Source organism: Artemia franciscana, chromosome 12 (genome assembly GCF_032884065.1).
Source record: "Artemia franciscana chromosome 12, ASM3288406v1, whole genome shotgun sequence".
NCBI classification, from domain to species: domain Eukaryota; kingdom Metazoa; phylum Arthropoda; class Branchiopoda; order Anostraca; family Artemiidae; genus Artemia; species Artemia franciscana.
This window is the reverse complement of record NC_088874.1, coordinates 42,258,012-42,274,240: the sequence shown is the minus strand read 5'-3', so window position 1 is coordinate 42,274,240 and position 16,229 is coordinate 42,258,012. Positions and strand designations below refer to the sequence as shown.

Sequence of the window (16,229 nt, the reverse complement as noted above, 5' to 3'; positions counted from 1 at the left end):
TATAAGGATATTCTATGGGTCGTGCCCCAATCCATGTGAGAAGTAAGAAGACGGATACTCATGATGAAAATATGGGTTGAGCGATAGAATAGAACTCAAGACCTCGGAACTTGGGCTTAAATTTAAAGGGATGGGACATAAGAATGAGGATAGAAGAGACAAGAGCAATTACCCCTCCTAATTTATTAGGAATAGACCGTAGGATAGCATATGCAAACAGAAAATATCATTCTGGCTGGATTTTGGCTGGGGTAACCAACGGATTAGCAGGAATGAAATTATCCGGGTCTCCTAGAAGATAAAGTCTAGTAAGGAATGGAGCTAGAACAAAAAAGATAAGCACTATAAATCCCACGGTATCCTTAATAGTAAAATAAGGGTTGAATGGTAACTTGTCTAGGTTGGCGTTAATCCCAAGAGGATTATTAGAGCCTCTGTGATGAAGGAGTAAAATGTGATTTATTGTTAAACCGGCTACCGGAAAGGGAATTAAAAAATGAAAAATGAAAAATCACGATAGAGTGGGATTATCAACAGCAAATCCGCCCCACAATCATTGCACTACATCATTACCGATATGGGTACGGCAGATACTAGGTTCATAATCACAGTAGCTCCCCAAAAGAACATCTGACCTCATGGTGAAAATATCCTAAAAAAGTAGCGGCTATTACAAGGAATAAGAGAGCGATTCCAGTCATTCATGTCTCAAATTAATGAAAAGAGCTATAATATATTCCTCGACCAATATGAAAATAAATGCAAAGAAAGAAAAAGGAGGCACCGTTTGCATGACTAGTGCAAAGCAATCAACTGTAGTTTACATCTCGGCAAATATGAGCTACTCTGGAAAAAGCTAAATCTACTCTTTCTGTGTAATGCATGGCTAAGAATAGTCCAGTAACGATTTGGATAATCAGGCATAGACCTAGGAGGGAGCCAAAGTTCCATCAAATGTAAATGTTAGCAGGGATAGGCAGGTCTACTAAGGCCGAATTAATAATCTTGAGGGTAGGCAGGGTCTTGCGCAAAGATAACGTTTTATTTTTCAAAATCAGGCGGGCTTTCGACCATCGACAGTAGGGGCTTCTTATTGCTGTTTAAATTAGTCAACTAGAGGGAGGGCCAAAAATAAGTACACTACTACAAATGAATAGGCTAATAGAGTAAGTCTATTAACATTAAAATTAATGACCATGAGATCAGCAGGATAGAGATTCCCCGAAGAAGAGCTTATAAATATATTATTTTTAATATATTTATATATTAAATATATTAAAATAATTTATTAAAACCAAGAAAGAGAAGATAATTGTAGGAAGAACTCACATGAATGAAGTTAACTCAATAGCAAACTTCTCGTTAGCTCTGAGCGAAGATACATGAATAAATATTACAAGAATTCCACCCAAAAACATCAAAAAAAGAATTAAGAAAATTCATAAGGAAATATTTTTAAGCAGAATACAAATTAATAGAGCTTGGATGAATAACGAGAGCGTAAAAGCAAGAGGATGATTTATTAGGAGCATAAGTATAGAAATAACGACAATAGATCGTAGCATTTCAAAAGGTAGTTTAATAAAAATATTAACTTTGGAAGTTAAAGATGTTAATAACTCTTTTGAAGAACGAGAGATTTCCCTAAATCCGGTTTACAAGATCAATATTATTTTTTAATTGTTAATTATAAATTATTTTTTAATTATAAATTATTATTCAAATAATTTATTTACCACTCTTCTTAGGGTTATTAATATTCTCTTCAAGAAGCAAGCACCTTCTAGTAACTCTGCTGAGATTAGAATTTCTCATGCTTATAATGTTCGGATTCTTAATATATTCAAATTACATAAAAAGAATCTATGCATTCGTCTTCCTCAGAATTACAGTTTGTGAAGGATCTTTAGGGTTACCAGTACTGGTATCTTTAGTGTGTCCATCAGGAAAAGATCAAGTGCAGTTTTTAAATGAATAAGTGGTTCCTTACCTCAAGTCTAATATACTTGAATATTAACTTATAAGTTAATATTCGAACTCCACTCAGAATGGGAGAGCATCCTATTGACTTTAACGTCAGGAATCTTCTTTTTATAGTTATTAGATTGAAGCCAAGTTGGCCATTAGGCTATAGAATAATTCTTTTAAGTTTGTTTGTTATTTTATGGCTCATTTTCACTACTCGGTCATTTATTTCATTTTACGTTTTCTTTGAGTTCTCTTTAATTCCTACAATCATCTTAATTCTCGAGTGAGGTTATCAGCCAGAGCTGCTTCCTGCTTCCTATTATTTCTTATTTTATACTCTATTGTGTCCTCTTTACCTCTTCTTTTTATCATCATTGCTCATACAAGTCTGTATTCATCCTCTTTCTTGGGATTCTGGGAAAATTTTTCAGAGAAGAAAATCTTTTCCTTTTGCCATTCTTCCATTTTCAGCGAAACTACCAGTTTACTTTGCACATATTTGGCTACCCAAGGCTCATGTAGAAGCCCCAGTCACAGGAATCATAGTGTTAACTGCCATCCTCCTATAATTAGGGGGCTATGGCCTCTACTTGGTGCAAAAACTAAACATCTATAGAGAGACTTCATTAATAGGGGTCTGTTTAGTAGGCGGAATCTTCAGCTGCTTGATTTGCTTGTGGCAATCCGATGTTAAGTCGTTAATTTCTTACTCTTCCGTAGCTCATATATCGTTTTTCATTTTGGGTTTACTCATATCCTGCACCTACACGAATTCAAGATCAATTTTAATAATGATGTCTCACGGGATCTGTTCTTCTTGATTATTTTATTTAAGCTATCTATTCCATGTGCGTATTTGAAGTCGGAGATTCAAGCTCATCCGCAGAACGATTTTTCTTTTTCCATATCTATGTTTTTGATGGCTCGGTCGTCTTATCCTGAGCCTTATGTTTTTCTCATCTTGTTATTGTATTTATTTGTACTGCAGCAGCAGCCTTGGGTAAAGTCTATATATTTTTAGTTGATTAGAATACAGTCTAAGGAATAACTAGTCGGAAGCGCTCACTTCATCCCCCATATAACTTTAATCCTCGTTTATTGTTATAGTTTAAAAAGAATATTAGTTTATAGAAATAAAGGAGAATCATCTCCAACAGTATTGCTATATTTCGTATCAGGTTACATTTTATTAATTATCGGAGTAACGGCTATTTGTTGTTTATTCTTATTGTTTGTATCGGATAAAATTTACTTGTAAAAATATCCTTCTTGCATTTGGATTATCAAGTCTGTTTAGATTGATTAGGACTATCATTTATCTTTCTAGTGCTTCTGATTTCTTCTCAAGTTATAATTTATTCTTCTTATTATATAAGCGTTGAAATTTTTCTAAGCCGCTTCATATACATAATACTAGGATCCATTTCATCTATGGTTTGGTTAATCATATCTTCAGACGGGTTAAGACTGATGTTGGGTTGAGACGGGCTAGGGATCACCTCTTATTTATTAATCATATTCTATAAAAATTACACTTCTTCTTCTAGAGGGATAGCTTAGATCTAAGACATTATTTAATCAGAATATTATTTTACCATCCATTACAGAGCGGACAAGCTTCATACCCTTAGCTATGGGTGAACTTCTCTACTACGAGGGTCGCTGCGACTGCGTAGAGGAAGCAGGACATTCACTAATCTACTAAAATAGTTCGTTCGGCTCATCTCTATTTTCGCTTATAACTTCCTCCCCATAAAAGGTGTTCATTCTATCTTCTTTATTGTTCACACTATTTATATATTTCTATAGCTTAATAAGAGCACAACACTGAAGATGTTGGGGTGGATTATTCCTGGAAATATCTAAGAGACGTTTGTCTATCTCTGCATTGAGAATGTATTGTATTAAATATACTAAGTAAATTGGCAGTGAGTAGAGTTTAACTACCCGGCTGAAGAGTTAGCAGCTCCCATCCTTCTTTCTGCTTCTTAAAAGGGGCTACCCCTTCCTCTTCATTAACAAAGAAGCGCTATTAATTAGCTTTTGTTAAAGAGTGGGGGCCAAGAGGCGTAAATATAGGTCGAAACTGGATTTGATAACATCAATTCTCACTCTGAGAGATGGGATATCCCCTCCTTTAGGATGCAAACCCAAAGTTCTGATTAAAATATTTTCCTAAATAAACTAATCTCCAATAAAGCTGCAATTATTTCATTCATCTGAGGGCACCCTCCTTTCACTCATAAAATACTTTTGCAATCAGAATAAAAGAAAAGAGGATAACAAAGTAGGTTTATGGGTAGGATATATTCAAAATACTATAGGTAGGAGCAAGGTAAATTCTACATAAAAAATAAGAAAAATTAGAGTAATAACAAAAAACCGAATAGAAAAGGGGGCACGAGAGGAATTTAAAGGATCAAATCCGCATTCAAATGGTTTACTTTTCTCACGATCTTGAGAAACTTTTTTATTAATAAACACCCCCAGGGTCAGCATAATAAAAACAAGAATAAAAATTCTTAATAAAACTAAAATAATTATCTTTCCCTAACAGGATCCCTCGATTGGAAGTCAAGTATAATATTTATACTAGAAAGATTTTATTCTCCTCATCAGTAAATAGGAAGATAAAGAAACAACCATACAACGACAGTATCAGTATCAAGCTGCAGCCTCAAACCCGAAATTATGTTGGAGAAGATGTAGCATTTAGCATGGCGCAAAGTACAAACTATTAGAAAAATATTGCCAATAAGCACATGTAAACCATGAAAACTTGTCGCTAAAATGAATGTAGATCCAAAGATCTGCAATAGTGAAAGAGGCCTCTATGTGTTCCAATCCTTGGAGTAACGAGAAGTATACTCCCAATATCATAATAATCAGGAGGCCCTGTAGACACTGATCAAAATTGTTTTCTATCAAGGCATGGTGGGCTCAAGTTACCCCTGAAGCCAGAAGGATACTTGTAAGTTTCTATCCCATAGGGGGGTAATTACCATAAGAGAGCTTAAGAGGCTACCGCTTGACCTTAAGCCATCCTACAAAATTTTTAACTCAATTCACTTTAGAAAGTCTCTCTCCCCTACAGCTTCAATTACAATAGGTATAAAACTATGTTCAGATCTATAAATTTCCGAACATTGTCCATAAAATACACCGGGTATATTTACTACTTGTCTGGATTGATTAAGTCGACCATGGACCGCATCTATCTTAATGCCTAGAGACGGTACGGCCCATGAATGTAAAACGTCATCTGAAGAAATCATTAGAAGGAGAGCTTGATTGTAAGGTACTGTTATACTATTATCTACATTAAGCAAACGATATATACCGGTAAAAAGTTCATTCGAACGAATTATATATGAATCAAACTGAATATCATCAAAGTCAGAGTACTCATAAGATCAGTATCACTGGTGTCCTGATACCTTAATTGTTAGAGCAGGATTGTGGATTTCAACAATAAAATAAAGAAGTCGAATTGAAGGAAGGGCAATAGCTACTAAGATAACAACAGGTATAACGGTCCAAATCGTCTCAATTGCTTGACCATCAAGTAAATAACAATGGAGAAACTTATTAGAAAATAACGCAGCAAAGAAAAAGCCGACAAGTGAAGTAATTAGGCTTACTACTAGTAAGGCATGGTCATGGAAAAATATAGGTTGTTCTATGATGTGTGAGTTCCCATTGTGTAAGCCCAGTTGGAATCATTGAGACACTTTTAAAGGGGTTAACCATCTTTGGAGACTAAATCCAATGCATAAAGATAAACATGAGTGTGGCAACTATAGACATAACTCTCCCCAATGAACAAATTACATTTCATAAAGCATATGTATCGGGATAATCTGCGTAACGACGTGGTATTCCGGCGAGACCTAAGAAATATTGAGGGAAAAAAGTTAAGTTCGCCCCTAAGAACATGAAGAAGAAATGCAACTTAAGAAGGAACTGATTCATTCTCAACCCAGTTATTAAAGGAAATCAATGAACAAATCTTGCTATAATAGCAAAGACAGCACCCATTGACAGAACGTAGTGAAAATGGTCGACCATATAATAGGTATCGTGGAGAACAACATAAATCCTGGAGCTTGATAGTACAACTCTGGTAAGTCCCCCTACAGTAAATAAGAACACGAACCCAAGGACCCATAGTATAGTGGGGGATATAGTAAGTCGTTTTCCGTGTAAGGTCCCGATTCATCTAAAAATCTTAATTCCCGTAGGAATTGCAATGATTATAGTTGCAGCAGTAAAATAACCTTGGATATCTACGTCCATTCCCACAGTAAATATATGATGGACCCAAACAACAAAACCAAGAATACCAATAGCAAGTATAGAATAGATCATACCTAATTTACCAAATGCTTCCTTCTTACCTCTCTCTTGACTAGTAATTTGAGATACCATTCCGAATCCAGGTAAAATTAAAATATATACTTCAGGATGTCCAAAAAATCAGAATAAATGTTGATAAAGGATGGGGTCTCCGTCACCTGCGGTATCAAAGAAAGAAGTATTCAAGTTACGATCAGTTAATAATATAGTAAAAACTCCCACTAGGACTGGAAGTGATAAGAGGAGAAGAAAGGTCGTAATTCCCACTGCCCAAACGAAAAGAGGTATACGATCAATAGATATTGGTTGAGGTCTTATATTAATAATAGTAGTAATAATACTCACAGTCCCTAAAATGGAAGAAACTTCAGCTAAATGAAGTGAAAAAATATTTAAGTCTACAGAAGGTCCGGCATGAGCAATGGCCGATGAGAGTGGAGGATATACTGTCTATCCAGTTCCTGCAGCTCTTTCCACTATAGATCTGGCCAAGAAAAGAGCTATGGATGGAGGATATATTCAAAATCTTAAGTGATTTAGTCGGGGGAAGGCTATAGCCGGAACACCTAGTATAATGGGTACTAGTCATTTACCAAATCCTCCAATCAAGATCGGTATAACCATGAAAAAAATCATGATAAATGCATGAGCTGTCACAAAGACTTGTAGAATAAAGTAAAAAAAAAATCAATAAATAATAAAATAAAAATAAAATCAATGATTTGTAGAATAAAATCAACGTTGCATAAGTAAAGTGGGCAACAATAGGTGCTAAATTGTAAATTTAGTTAAGATTTATTCCCCCTTACTATGGTTAATTTTTGGCTCAGTAGTTTCAGAAAAATATAAGATTGCAATTCTTGAGTTGTGTCTTACCCGGCCTTAATCAGTTATATCACTTTTGTGGCAGGGAGAAATTTTATATATAATTTTTTTTAGCACGAAAGATTTTGATTCTTAAAGAGAAATTTACATTTCATATATAATAAACAGATGGGGTGCCTGATAAAAAGGATTACGTTGATACTGTAATTATGTAGATAATACCCCCATCTATGTTAAGTAGAAATTAAAAAAGCTTAAGAGCCTCTTATTTCCAGCTTTGAAGGCTGGTAGTTTAATTAACTTAAAGCTTTACAAAAAGAACAGGGGAAGAAAAATATTGAACCCTATGGATTGAATGCCCAGGATCTCTATTTACTTAGACTTTACCCCTGAGGGGAATAAAAGAGAGCTCATAGCAATCTTAAAATAAAAATAGACTGAGAGACACGAGGATATAACAAGGGCTAGTACAAGAAGAGGGGGTAAAACATTTATTTCTAGAGACATTCATCTAATAAAAAATCCCAAAAAGGCGGGTAGTCCGGCTAAAGAGAGAAGAATAAATAAAATCGAAGCCTTATTGATTAATCTGGCATTATTATTCATCTGGGCGAGGGAGCAAGTCCCCTTTTGTTGTAGTAAAATTACTACAAAATATAGGATAACCAGATAAGTGATATAATAAATTAATATCAGGAAGGATCTACTTATATTAACTATTAATCAGGATAAAAATAATGTCTAACAGAGGAAAACGCCATAACCAGCCGAAGGTTGGATTGGTTAATTCCCCCCAATCTACTAATCAATACTCTAACAAGGATAAAAAAAAATTTGTAAATCGCATTATAACTAGTCTGAGAAGAGGTCCAATTTTCTGAAAAGTTATCAAAAGAGATAAAACCTTTCATGACATAGACTCAGAAATACTTACTAGTCATATGTGAAACGGGGCTGCGCCAATCTTAATTAGTAGGGCAAAAGGGATCAAGAATAAAAATTATTGATTCAAAATACTCGCTAAGAAGATGGCTAAGGCTACTGACTGAATTAAGAAATACTATAATCTATTTTCCCTTCTCTCTTCAATCATAATAGAAATGAAGCTTAAAGAATTTATTTCTATTCTAAGTCACAGACCTAACCAGGAGTGGGAGGAAACTATAACAATATAAGAAAAAAATGGCATAACCACTTAATCATTTAAAGTTAGATTGCTCTATCATTGGGGTAAGAGCCCAGTAGCTTATCTTAGCTTACTCTTTAACGCCTACAATGGAGAAGGACCCCCCCCCCCCCCCAGAGGATACATATGAAGCTAGTTTATAGTATTTTTCATATCTAAATATAAATATCGAGCGGATGTTACACTCTTTCTGGCGGCCAGAGAATGGGTTTCGGTCACTTGCAGGGCTAGGTGCTTTTTTTAACCTCCCAGATCTGTCTTCAGTATTCATGTCCACAGAATAATTTTTACAGACTTCTGACCTAGTAAGTCAATCTGGGAACACCGTCTTTTTCAATATACTTTCTTCACATTTAACAACACTGCTAACCCAAATTCACGGCTAATCACTAATAGATTCAGTAGTGAAAGTTTGATTCTAGCTAGTTTATTTACTATTTCTACGAGCAATATGCAAGACATTATTTTAGACAAGAGGTGCAGTGGCCAATATTATTGTCTATTTCCTAGGTATAGCAAATGAAAAGATTGGGGGACCACCTTGTGCCAGCATCCCCGGTCACACAAGGTCCTAGAGGAAATATTTTAGGTGAACAGAGGAGCTTTGGCACAAATATATTTCATATCAATAAGGGTGAAATCTGTATTTATCTCCTATTTTCTTTGATTAAAGCACTTTTTAGATGGTCAAACAACTAGGATTAGATAAACTACTAGTCCACTCTTAATTAACCTGGGTAGTATTACTCAAACCTCAAGAATTTGGCAGTTTCTAAACTTACTAGAGGAACCTGCCCCGTAAACGACAATCCACCGGACAATCAACTCGTTATTTTGAAACAGCTTATATACCGTCGTTCAGGAGATTAAACAAATAACTTCTCTTAATTGCTTGGTCTAACAAATCAGATCAAGGTGTGTTACAGTAAGAACTTACACGGAATCCTTATGTTACCATGGAGAAGAAGGTGGATTTAGAAGTAAGGCCCGATAGCCTGAAGAAGGCTCTGAGAAATATACACATCGCCTGTCGCTCTCTTGTCTGAAGAGATAAGTCGTAACAAAGTAGGCACACCGGAAGGTGTGTCTTGAAAGAGGGAGGGAGTTTGAATAAACATTTTGCTTACACTAAAAAGATACTCTTTAGAGTGCTTCCTTGATCTCTACTCATAAATCTTTTTAAAACAATCTCACATAAGTAAAAGAATTGAACTTGCTCAAGGTCTAAGTACAGAAAAGCAAAATCCGTTAATTATAAAAAAGTTATTCTTTGTAACTTTTGTATCAGGGTTTATTAAATTTCGACCTCTATCAGCAAATCCCGAAATAAGTTCATCTATGTCAATTAAAGATGACTGTTTCATAATTCTCTTTAAGATTGATATTGGTGTAAAAATTATTTCGTACCTTCATATCTGGTTGGCAGAATACTCCTTTAAGGTACTCCACAAGGAAGACTTTCTGGGGGACAGGCTCTAGAAAAAAAATATAATATAATATCAAGGAGAATATGTGAAGGCTTAAAAGTTGCCTGGCTGTAACAACCATCATCATTAAAATGATCATTTCAAAATAATTAATTTAGACTACCCGGCGCTAATTATAGAAATTTAGTAATAATAATGATAGAATCAGTAGAATCACAAATATATTTGATATAATTCATTTAAAAAAATTCCGAAAGGAATTCGGCAAAACTATCTATGCCTGTTTAACAAAGACAACTCCTTCCAATTTTAGGAGGTTGGGCCTGCCCACTGATGAATTGAAGGGCAGTGGTATAATGACCATGCGAAGGTAGCATAATCATTAGCCTTTGATTTGAGGCTGGAATGAATGGCTTGACGAGAGATGGCCAGTCTCTTCGATTAGATTGAAGTATAATTTTTAAGTGAAAAAGCTTAAGTGTACTTGGAGGACGATAAGACCCTATAGATCTTTACATTTCATCCTTCTGTCTTACGGTAAGTAACTAGACACAAGAAAATAATGTTTGGTTTGGGCGACGGTGAAAGTAGAATAAACACTCATAGTACAAATATATCGATAAATTACCATTGATCCTTAGAATGACAAGTTACCTCAAAGGTAACTTGAACAAAGTTACCTTAGGGATAACAGCGTAATTATTTTTGAGAGTTCAAATCGACAAAAGAGTTTGCGACCTCGATATTGGTTCAGGGACCCTACTCGGTGCAGCAGCCTAGAAATGTAGTCTGTTCGACTATTAAACCCCTACGTGATCTGATTGCAGACCGGCGTAAGCCAGGTTAGTCTCTACCCCCAGGGCAAATTCACTCGGACCTCTAGAGATTTTATGTCAACTTGGCAGATAAATGCGTTAAATTTAGAATCTATTTATAAGGAGTCCTTAGTTGATAGCATTAGCTAAAATGATCTTTTTTATTTTTCTACAGGTAGCTATGGTTTTAATCTCAGTTGCTTTTTTAATACTATTAGAACAAAAGATTTTGGGGTATATTCAATTATGTAAGGGCCCAAACAAAGTCGGTTTCCTAGGGATCTTACAGCCTTTCTCTGACTGTATCAAACTATTTTGTAAGGAAGTTTCACTTCCCCTTGTTTCCAACTTCATACCCTATCTCGTTGCCCCTGTGTCTAGCCTATTCCTCTCTTTCTTCCTATGGACCTTAGTCCCATTCATGTCTTACGGCACGAAATTCAATTTATCATTCCTTCTAGTCATTTGTGCAATGAGAGTGGGAGTATACAGAATCATAGTGGCAGGCTGATCTTCTAACTCTAAGTATTCCCTTCTTGGAAGAATTCACACGGGGGCACAGACTATTTCTTATGAAGTATCTCTAATTATCATTACTCTTTCTCCTTTAATATAAGTAAAAAAAAGCTCGATCTAGTGGGGTAGGTAGTTAAGTCCCCGTATTTAGGGTGACCTTTATATTTATGTTTCCCTCTAGGATTGTGCTGGTCCATTACAATTCTGGGAGAGACCAACCGCACCCCATTTGATTTAGCTGAAGGGGAGTCTGAATTAGTGTCGGGCTTTAACACAGAGTTCCTAGGGGTCGGCTTTGCTTTCATTATATTATCTGAATACGCTAGCATTCTTTATATATCTCTTCTATTTAGTGTAGTATTCGGGGGAATAAGCTTTTTGATATTTTGCTTAGTGTTGTACTTCTATCTTTGGACACATCGATCTTACCCTCGCTACCGCTACGATAACCTAATATACTTATGTTGAAAAAGCCTTCTGCCGGTATGTCTTATATTTTTCTGTCTCTAATGGAGTCTCTCTCAAGGGGGCTAAAATTAATTAATTAATTAAATTAATTAAGTATAATCATAATACAAATTAATAGAGTTTGGATGAATAACGAGAGCGTAAAAGCAAGAGGATGATTTGTAAGGAGCATAAGTATAGAAATAACAACAATAGATCTTAGCTCTCTAAATCCAGAGAAATCTTAGATTTCTCTAAATCCGGTTACAAGACCAACATCATTTTTTAATGACTCAGTCTATTATAATAATTCATTTATCACTCTTCTTTGGGTTATTAATCTTCTCTTCAAGAAGCAAGCACCTTCTAGTAACTCTGCTGAGATTAGAGTTCCTTATCTTTTTACTGTTCGGATTATTAATATATTCAAATTACATAAGAACAATCAATGCATTCATTATTCACAGAATTACAGTTTGTGAAAGAGCATTAGGGTTATCAGTACTAGTATCTTTAGCGCGTTCATCAGGATCAGATCAAGTACAGTTTTTAAATGAATAAGTAGTTCCTTAACTCAGGTCTAATATACTTAATATTAACTTATAAGTTAATATTCGAACTCCACTCAGAATGGGGAGCATCCTATTGACTTTAACGTCAGGAATCTTCATTTTAATAGTTAATAGATTGAAGCCAAGTTGGCCATTAAGCTATAGAATCATTCTTTTAAGTCTGATTGTTCTTTTATGGTTCACGTTCACTACTCGGTCATTTATTTTATTTTACGTTTTCTTTGAGTGCTCTTTAATTCCTACAAAAATATTAATTCTCGGGTGAGGTTATCAGCCAGAGCGGCTTCCTACTTCTTATTATTTCTTATTTTATACTCCATTGTCCTCTTTACCTCTTCTTTTTTTACCATTGCTCATAGAAGTCTGTATTCATCCTCTTTCTTGGGATTCTGGGGAAATTTTACAGACGAGATAATCTTTTCTTTGGCCATTCTTCCATTTTTAGTGAAACTTCCAGTTTACTTTGCACATATTTGGCTACCCAAGACTCATGTAGAAGCCCCAGTCCCAAGATCCATAGTATTTACTGCCATCCTCCTAAAATTAGGGGGCTATGGCCCCTACTTGATGCAAGGACTAAACATTTATAGAAAGACTTTATCAATAGGGGTCTGTTTAGTAGGCGGAATCTTCAACTGCTTGATTTGCTTGCGGCAATCCGATGTTAAGTCGTTAATTGGTTACTCTTCCGTAGCTCATATATCGTTTGTCATTTTGGGTATACTCATATCCTGCACCTACACGAATTCAAGATCAATTTTAATAATGGCGTCTCACAGGATCTGTTCTTTCAGATTATTTTTTTTAAGCTATCTATTCTATGTGCGTATTTGAAGTCGCAGATTCATGCTCACCCGCAGAACAATTTCGCTTTTTCTATATCTATGCTTTTGATGGCTCGGTCCTAGTTTTTTTAATATAGGACTCCCTCCATCACTCAACTTCTTTTCCGGGATATACTTCTTTATCAGAGTATTCAGTTTAGATTGAAATGGTAGTAGTCCTACCCGGGGCCTTACGTTTTTTCTCATCTTGTTATTGTATTTATTTGTACTGCAGCACCAGCCATGGAGAAAGTCTGTATATTTCTAGTTGATTAGAATACAGTCTAAAGGAATATCTAGTCGGCACTTCATCCCCTTATTAACTTTAATCCTCGTCTACTTTCATAGTTTAAAAAGAATAGTAGTTTGTGAAACTAAAGGAGAATCGTCTCTAACAGTATTGTTATATTTCGTATGAGGCTACATTATATTAATTTCCGGGTAAACGGATATTTGTTGTTCATTCTTCTTGTTTGTATCGGATGAAATTTACTTACTAAAAATATATAATTCTAAATATTTCTAAGTCTATGTCATGAAAGGTTTTATCTCTTTTAATAACTTGTCAGAAAATCGGACCTCTTCACGGACTAGTTATAATGCAATTTACAAATTCTTATTTTATCCTTGTTAGAGCACCGACTGGTGGATTGGAGGAATTAACCAATCCAGCCTTTGGCTAGTTATGGTGTTTTCTTCTGTTGGACATTTATCTTGATTAATAGTTAATATAAGTTGATGTTTCTTGATATTAATTTATTTTATCACTTATCTGGCTATCCTATATTTTGTAGTAATTTTACTACAGCAAAAGGGAACATATTCCCTCACCCAGATGAATATTAATGCCGGATTGATCTATAAAGCTTCGATTACATTTAGTCTTCTATCTTTAAACGGACTACCCCCCCTTCTTGGAATTTTTTATTAAATAAATATCTTTAGAAATAAATGTTTTACCCCCTCTTCTTGTACTAGCCCTTGTTATATCCTCGTGTCTCTCAGTCTATTTTTATTTTAAAATTGCTGTGTGCTCTCTTTATTCCCCTCAGAGGTTACGTCTAAGCAAATAGAGATCCTGGGCATTCTATCAATATGGTTCAATATTTTTATTCCCTTGTTATTTTTGTGAGGATTTAATTTAATTAATCTACCAGCCTTCAAAACTGGAAATAAGAGGTTCTTAAGCTTTATTAATTTCTACTTAACATAGATGGGGGTATTATCTACATAATTATAGTATCAACGTAATCCTTTTTATCAGGCACCCCATCTGTTTATTATATATGAAATGTAAATTTCTCTTTAAGAATCAAAATCTTACGTGCACAAAACACTTCTATAAAAAATTACTCCCCGCCAGAAAAGTGATTTATGACTGATTAAGCCCAGGTTAGACACAAATCAAGATTTGTAATCTTAGATTTTTTTAAAATACTGAGCCACAAATTGACCATAGTAAAGGGAATAATCCTTAACTTAATTTACAATTCAGCACCTATTGTTGGCCACTTTACTTATACAACATTGGTTTTATTCTACAAATCACAAGGATATTGGAACTTTGTACTTTATTTTTGGGGCTTCAGCAGGTATAGTTGGGACCTCTTTAAGAATGCTTATCCAAGCGGAATTGGGCCAGCCAGGTTCACTGATTGGTGACGAACAAGTGTATAATGTCTATATGACAGCTCTTGCATTTATCATAATTTTTTTCATGATTATACAAATCTTGATTGGAGGATTTTGTAACAGACTAGTACCCTTTATACCAGCCACTCCGGACATAGCCTTCCCCCGACTAAATAACTTCAGATTTTGAATACTTTCTTCATCCCTAACTCTTCACTTGGCCAGATCTATAGTGGAAAGAGGTGCAGGAACTGGAGGGACAGTATATCTTTCACTCTCTTCGGCCTTTGCTCATCCCGAACCTTCTGTAGACTTACCTATTTTTTCACTTCATTTAGCTGGGGTTTCTTCCATTTTAGGGGCTGTGAATTTTATTATTACTATTATTAATATACGACCTCAATCAATATCTATAGATCGTATACCTCTTTTTGTTTGGGCAGTGGGAATTACGGCCGTTCTTCTCCTCTTATCACTTCAAGTCCTAGCGGGAGCTATTATTATATTATTAACTGATCGTAACTTGAATACTTCTTTCTTTCATCCCGCAGGCGGTGGAAACCCCGTCCTTTATCAACATTTACTCTGATTTTTTGGACATCTTTAAGTATTTATTTTACCTGGATTCAGAAAGGTATCCCATATTATTAGTCAAGAGAGATGTAAGAAGGAAGCATTTGGTACATTAGGTATGATCTAAGCTATACTTGCTATTGATATTCTTGGTTTTGTTGTTTGGGCCCATCATATGTTTACTGTGGGAATGGACGTAGTCACCCGAGGATATTTTACTGCTGCAAATAGAATCATTGCAATTCCTACGGGAATCAAGATTTTTAGAAGAATCGGGACCTTACAAGGAACACGACTTACTACAACCCCTTCTATACTATGGGCACTTGGGTTCGTGTTCTTATTTACTGTAGGGGGACTTGACGGAGTTGTACTATCAAACTCCAGAATTTACATTGTTCTCCAAGATACCTATTGTGTGGTCACCTATTTTCACTACGTTCTGTTAATGGGTACTGTTTTTGCTATTATAGCAGGATTTGTTCATTGATTTCCTTTAATAAATGGGTTGAGAATGAATCAGTTCCTTCTTAAGCTGCGTTTCTTTATCATGCTCTTAGGGGTGAACTTAACTTTTTTCCCTCAACATTTCTTAGGTCTCGACGGAATACCACGTCGTTACACAGATTATCCCGAAACATTTGCTTCATGAAATGTAATTTTTTCATTAGGGAGAGTTATGTCTATAGTTGCCACACTCATGTTTATCTTTTGTATCTGAGAGGCCATGATCGCCAAACGAATTAATGTTTTTTCGCTTAATCTAAGATCAAGTGTGAAGTGAAATCACCCCCATCCGCCCGCTGATCACTCTTACGAAGAAATTACTATAATCTCTACATTTTAAAGTGGCAGAAAATGTATGCATTGGATTTAAGCTCCAAAGATGGGTAACCCCTTTAAAAGTTTCTCAATGATTCCAACTAGGCTTACAAAATGGGAACTCACCCCTCATAGAACAACTTATCTTTTTCCATAACCATGCCTTACTAGTAGTAATCCTAATTACTTCACTTGTCTGATATTCTTGGCTGCTTTATTTTCTTATAAATTTCTACATCGTTATTAACTTGATGGTCAAGCAATCG

At 35.2% G+C, this 16,229-nt stretch overlaps 2 pseudogenes; one reads left to right on the top strand and one right to left on the bottom strand.

Moving 5' to 3' along the window:
* Nucleotides 1–6,407: 6,407 nt before the first annotated feature.
* On the bottom strand, nucleotides 6,408–7,118 carry LOC136034151 (cytochrome c oxidase subunit 1-like; annotated as a pseudogene).
* Nucleotides 7,119–9,291: 2,173 nt separating this feature from the next.
* Nucleotides 9,292–15,925, top strand: LOC136033534 (cytochrome c oxidase subunit 1-like; annotated as a pseudogene).
* Nucleotides 15,926–16,229: the final 304 nt, after the last annotated feature.